This window comes from Gigantopelta aegis, unplaced genomic scaffold (genome assembly GCF_016097555.1).
Source record: "Gigantopelta aegis isolate Gae_Host unplaced genomic scaffold, Gae_host_genome ctg10177_pilon_pilon, whole genome shotgun sequence".
In the NCBI taxonomy this organism is placed as follows: domain Eukaryota; kingdom Metazoa; phylum Mollusca; class Gastropoda; order Neomphalida; family Peltospiridae; genus Gigantopelta; species Gigantopelta aegis.
The window spans coordinates 1-6,362 of record NW_024532246.1 but is presented as its reverse complement, the minus strand read 5'-3'; the positions used below and the strand labels follow the sequence as shown (position 1 = coordinate 6,362).

The 6,362-nt window shown below is 42.5% G+C and overlaps 5 non-coding genes across 5 annotated transcripts; all 5 read left to right on the top strand.

Annotated features, from left to right (window-relative positions):
* The first annotated feature begins 842 nt into the window (after nt 1–842).
* Nucleotides 843–1,005, top strand: LOC121390860. Its single transcript, XR_005960271.1, has one exon. It is a non-coding gene; the product is annotated as a U1 spliceosomal RNA (small nuclear RNA).
* Nucleotides 1,006–1,967: 962 nt separating this feature from the next.
* On the top strand, nt 1,968–2,131 carry LOC121390859. Its single transcript, XR_005960270.1, has one exon. It is a non-coding gene; the product is annotated as a U1 spliceosomal RNA (small nuclear RNA).
* A 955-nt stretch (nt 2,132–3,086) lies between these two features.
* On the top strand, nt 3,087–3,251 carry LOC121390857. The gene has a single exon (XR_005960268.1). It is a non-coding gene; the product is annotated as a U1 spliceosomal RNA (small nuclear RNA).
* Nucleotides 3,252–4,206: 955 nt separating this feature from the next.
* LOC121390858 lies at nt 4,207–4,370 on the top strand. Its single transcript, XR_005960269.1, has one exon. It is a non-coding gene; the product is annotated as a U1 spliceosomal RNA (small nuclear RNA).
* A 958-nt stretch (nt 4,371–5,328) lies between these two features.
* LOC121390861 lies at nt 5,329–5,501 on the top strand. Its single transcript, XR_005960272.1, has one exon. It is a non-coding gene; the product is annotated as a U1 spliceosomal RNA (small nuclear RNA).
* Nucleotides 5,502–6,362: the final 861 nt, after the last annotated feature.

The following is a 6,362-nucleotide window of genomic DNA, read 5'->3' as shown; positions in this document are numbered from 1 at the left end:
CAACTTGCAATTTGTGTGTTTTATTAATCTATTCTCTGTCAGTTTGCGACTGCCCAATTACCATCCCACCCCCCGAAGATCAAAGCGTTAAAATAGTTCCAATAAACGATATATCACTTGGGTATGTTTTGTTTCTATCATTTAGCATTCTTTTTTATGTCAGTCTAGCGACTGCCCACTACCTAAAGCCCCGCCACACCCCCACTACCACCCCTCACTCCCACCCCCACCCCCACCCCCGAAAAGGAAACGTTAAAACTGTTCCAATAAACATTATTTCGCTTGTGTGTGTTTTTGTTGTATTCGTTTGGTCGCCGTCAGACTAAATTAAACTTGCGTATTTTCTTTTACGGTGCTACCGTTGTCATGTGTTGTTTGTTGTAATCACAATTTATTGTTTTGTAATTACGTAGATTGAGTTGTGTATAGAGTGACCGTGTGTTGACGGTGAAATTTTCAACCACATGGTCATAGACATTGCTATACGGTGCTTTTACATATATTATTCGTGTGGCGTGTTTGTTTTCTAGTTCCTCTTTACTGTTTTAACATTAGCATTCAATATACATTAGTGTCAGCGCTACGCTTAAATGTGACAATTCGAATGGATGTGTATTGCGAACTTGCTTGTAAACTGAATAAGTAAAGCGAAAATCAATCTCAGTTTGGAACCAAAATGTACCACTTGTAAACTGGAGGTAATGAGTGTCGGTGCTTTGGATGATTGCCACCGTCTGTCTAGACGGCGTATTTACGGCACCAAACTAGTGCGCGAAGAAGAGACACCTCCTCTTGGTGGCTCAAAGCGACCACTCAAATGAGCCTTCTGCCAAGACCAAGGCATACTTACCTGGTACGGGAGGCACCCTGAGCCGCTAGGTGGTCCTCCCAGGGCGAGGCCTAACCATTGCACCTCGGATGGGCTGACCCCTGCGATCGCCCCAAATGTGGCGACTCGAGTACGAAATTTTTTAGTGTGGGGGTCTGCGTTCGCGCTAACCCCCGAAACTCAAAAGTAAAAATAGTTTTCATAAACATATTTAATTGTTGTTTATAGATGTTTTGTTTTAGTCATTTGTTCATCGTCAGTCTGGGATCGCGCTTCCGCCTCCCCGAAAATCAAAGGTTGAAATAGTTCAAATAAACATATTTCACTTGCAATTGTGTGTGTTTTATATAATCTATTCTCTGTCAGTTTGCGACTGCACTACCCTCCCAACCCCCCGAAGATCAAAGGTTAAAATAGTTTCCAATAAACATATATCACTTGTGTATGTTTTGTTTTATTCATTTATTCTGTCAGTCTGCGACTGCACTACCCTGCCCCGCCCCCCCCCCCACCCCCACTCCCACCCCACCCCCACCCCCGAAAATGAAACGTTAAAACTGTTCTAATAAACATATTTCGCTTGTGTGTGTTTTTGTTGTATTCGTTTGGTCGCCGTCAGACTAAATTAAACTTGCGTATTTTCTTTTACGGTGCTACCGTTGTCATGTGTTGTTTGTTGTAATCACAATTTATTGTTTTGTAATTACGTAGATTGAGTTGTGTATAGAGTGACCGTGTGTTGACGGTGAATATTTAAACCACATGGTCATAGACATTGCTATACGGTGCTTTTACATATATTATTCGTGTGCGTGTTTGTTTTCTAGTTCCTCTTTACTGTTTTAACATTAGCATTCAATATACATTTAGTGTCAGCGCTACGCTTAAATGTGACAATTCGTAATGGATGTGTATTGCGACTTGCTTGTAAACTGAATAAGTAAAGCGAAAATCATCTCAGTTTGGAATCAAAATGTACCACTTGTAAACTGGAGGTAATGAGTGTCGGTGCTTTGGATGATTGCCACCCGTCTGTCTAGACGGGCGTATTTACGGCACCAACTAGTGCGAAGAAAGAGACACCGTCTCTTGGTGGCTCAAAGCGACCACTCAAATGAGCCTTCTGCCAAGACCAAGCATACTTACCTGGTACGGGAGGCACCCTGATCCGCTAGGTGGTCCTCCCAGGGCGAGGCCTAACCATTGCACCTCGGATGGGCTGACCCCTGCGATCGCCCCAAATGTGGGCGACTCGAGTACGAAATTTTTTAGTGTGGGGGTCTGCGTTCGCGCTAACCCCCGAAATCAAAAGTAAAATAGTTTTCATAAACATATTTAATTGTTGTTTATAGATGTTTTGTTTTAGTCATTTGTTCATCGTCAGTCTGGGATCGCGCTTCCGCCTCCCCGAAAATCAAAGGTTGAAATAGTTCAAATAAACATATTTCACTTGCAATTGTGTGTGTTTTATTAATCTATTCTCTGTCAGTTTGCGACTGCACTACCCTCCCAACCCCCGAAGATCAAAGGTTAAAATAGTTCCAATAAACATATATCACTTGTGTATGTTTTGTTTTTCTTCATTTATTCTGTCAGTCTGCGACTGCACTACCCTGCCCCGCCCCACCCCCACTCCCACCCCCACCCCCACCCCCGAAAATGAAACGTTAAAACTGTTCTAATAAACATATTTCGCTTGTGTGTGTTTTTGTTGTATTCGTTTGGTCGCCGTCAGACTAAATTAAACTTGCGTATTTTCTTTTACGGTGCTACCGTTGTCATGTGTTGTTTGTTGTAATCACAATTTATTGTTTTGTAATTACGTAGATTGAGTTGTGTATAGAGTGACCGTGTGTTTGACGGTGAATATTTTGAACCACATGGTCATAGACATTGCTATACGGTGCTTTTACATATATTATTCGTGTGGCGTGTTTGTTTTCTAGTTCCTCTTTACTGTTTTAACATTAGCATTCAATATACATTTAGTGTCAGCGCTACGCTTAAATGTGACAATTCGTAATGGATGTGTATTGCGACTTGCTTGTAAACTGAATAAGTAAAGCGAAAATCATCTCAGTTTGGAATCAAAATGTACCACTTGTAAACTGGAGGTAATGAGTGTCGGTGCTTTGGATGATTGCCACCCGTCTGTCTAGACGGGCGTATTTACGGCACCAACTAGTGCGAAGAAAGAGACACCGTCTCTTGGTGGCTCAAAGCGACCACTCAAATGAGCCTTCTGCCAAGACCAAGCATACTTACCTGGTACGGGAGGCACCCTGATCCGCTAGGTGGTCCTCCCAGGGCGAGGCCTAACCATTGCACCTCGGATGGGCTGACCCCTGCGATCGCCCCAAATGTGGGCGACTCGAGTACGAAATTTTTTAGTGTGGGGGTCCTGCGTTCGCGCTAACCCCCGAAATCAAAAGTAAAAATAGTTTTCATAAACATATTTAATTGTTGTTTATAGATGTTTGTTTTAGTCATTTGTTCATCGTCAGTCTGGGATCGCGCTTCCGCCTCCCCGAAAATCAAAGGTTGAAATAGTTCAAATAAACATATTTCACTTGCAATTGTGTGTGTTTTATTAATCTATTCTCTGTCAGTTTGCGACTGCACTACCCTCCCAACCCCCGAAGATCAAAGGTTAAAATAGTTCCAATAAACATATATCACTTGTGTATGTTTTGTTTTATTCATTTATTCTGTCAGTCTGCGACTGCACTACCCTGCCCCGCCCCACCCCCACTCCCACCCCCACCCCCACCCCCGAAAATGAAACGTTAAAACTGTTCTAATAAGACATATTTCGCTTGTGTGTTTTTTTGTTGTATTCGTTTGGTCGCCGTCAGACTAAATTAAACTTGCGTATTTTCTTTTACGGTGCTACCGTTGTCATGTGTTGTTTGTTGTAATCACAATTTATTGTTTTGTAATTACGTAGATTGAGTTGTGTATAGAGTGACCGTGTGTTGACGGTGAATATTTAAACCACATGGTCATAGACATTGCTATACGGTGCTTTTACATATATTATTCGTGTGGCGTGTTTGTTTTCTAGTTCCTCTTTACTGTTTTAACATTAGCATTCAATATACATTTAGTGTCAGCGCTACGCTTAAATGTGACAATTCGTAATGGATGTGTATTGCGACTTGCTTGTAAACTGAATAAGTAAAGCGAAAATCATCTCAGTTTGGAATCAAAATGTACCACTTGTAAACTGGAGGTAATGAGTGTCGGTGCTTTGGATGATTGCAACCCGTCTGTCTAGACGGGCGTATTTACGGCACCAAACTAGTGCGAAGAAAGAGACACCGTCTCTTGGTGGCTCCAAAGCGACCACTCAAATGAGCCTTCTGCCAAGACCAAGCATACTTACCTGGTACGGGAGGCACCCTGATCCGCTAGGTGGTCCTCCCAGGGCGAGGCCTAACCATTGCACCTCGGATGGGCTGACCCCTGCGATCGCCCCAAATGTGGGCGACTCGAGTACGAAATTTTTTAGTGTGGGGGTCTGCGTTCGCGCTAACCCCCGAAATCAAAAGTAAAATAGTTTTTTCATAAACATATTTAATTGTTGTTTATAGATGTTTTGTTTTAGTCATTTGTTCATCGTCAGTCTGGGATCGCGCTTCCGCCTCCCCGAAAATCAAAGGTTGAAATAGTTCAAATAAACATATTTCACTTGCAATTGTGTGTGTTTTATTAATCTATTCTCTGTCAGTTTGCGACTGCACTACCCTCCCACCCCCCGAAGATCAAAGGTTAAAATAGTTCCAATAAACATATATCACTTGTGTATGTTTTGTTTTATTCATTTATTCTGTCAGTCTGCGACTGCACTACCCTGCCCCGCCCCCCCCCCCCCCCCCCCCCCCCCCCCCCCCACCCCCGAAAATGAAACGTTAAAACTGTTCTAATAAACATATTTCGCTTGTGTGTGTTTTTGTTGTATTCGTTTGGTCGCCGTCAGACTAAATTAAACTTGCGTATTTTCTTTTACGGTGCTACCGTTGTCATGTGTTGTTTGTTGTAATCACAATTTATTGTTTTGTAATTACGTAGATTGAGTTGTGTATAGAGTGACCGTGTGTTGACGGTGAATATTTAAACCACATGGTCATAGACATTGCTATACGGTGCTTTTACATATATTATTCGTGTGGCGTGTTTGTTTTCTAGTTCCTCTTTACTGTTTTAACATTAGCATTCAATATACATTTAGTGTCAGCGCTACGCTTAAATGTGACAATTCGTAATGGATGTGTATTGCGACTTGCTTGTAAACTGAATAAGTAAAGCGAAAATCATCTCAGTTTGGAATCAAAATGTACCACTTGTAAACTGGAGGTAATGAGTGTCGGTGCTTTGGATGATTGCCACCCGTCTGTCTAGACGGGCGTATTTACGGCACCAACTAGTGCGAAGAAAGAGACACACGTCTCTTGGTGGCTCAAGCGACCACTCAAATGAGCCTTCTGCCAAGACCAAGCATACTTACCTGGTACGGGAGGCACCCTGATCCGCTAGGTGGTCTACCTCCAGGGCGAGTGCCTCCACCATTGCGACGCTCGGATGGGGCGGCCCCTGCGATCGCCCCCAAATGTGGGCGACTCGCGTAACGAAATTTTTTAGTTTGGGGTTCTTGCGTTCGCGCTAACCCCCGACATCCAAAGTAAAAATAGTGTTTCATAAACAAGAATTGAATTGTTGGTTTATAGATGTTTTGTTTTAGTCTTGTTTCATCGTCCAGTATGGGGATCCTCGCGGTACCGCCTACCCGAAAATCAAATGGTTTGAAATAGTTCCAATAAACATATTTCACTTGCAATTGTGTGTGTTTTTAGTAATCTATTCTCTGTCAGTTTGCGCCTGCCCTAGCACTACTCCCCAACCCCCAGAAGCTCAAAGGTTAAAATAGTTCCAATAAACATATATCACTTGTGTATGTCTTTGTTGTTGATTCATGTTCTTCTGTCAGTCTGCGACTTCGACACCCTGCCCGCCCCAACCCCCGCGTCCCACCCCCAATCCACACCGCACCCACCACACCCCCCCTCCGAAAAGGAAACGTGTAAAACTGTTTATAATAAACATATTGCGCTTGTGTTTTGTTTTGTTAGTGTCATCGTGTTGGTGATTCGCCCGTCAGACTAAATTAAACAGTGCGTATTTTTCTTTTACTGTGCTACCGTTGTTCATGTGTTGTGTTTGTTGTAATCACAATTATGTTTTGTATTACGTAGATTGAGTTGTGTATAGAGTGACCGTTGTGTTGACTGTGAATATTTAAACACCTGGTCAAGACATGCTATACGGTGCTTTTACATATATTATTGTGTGGCGTTTTGTTTCCTAGTTCCTCTTTACTGTTTTAAAACTTAGCATTCAATATAATTTAGTGTCATCGCTACGCTTAAATGTGACAATTCGTCATGGATGTGTATTGCGACTTGCTTGTAAACTGAAGAAGTACCGCGAAAATCCTCTCATTTGGAATCAAAATGTACCACTTGTAAAACGGAGG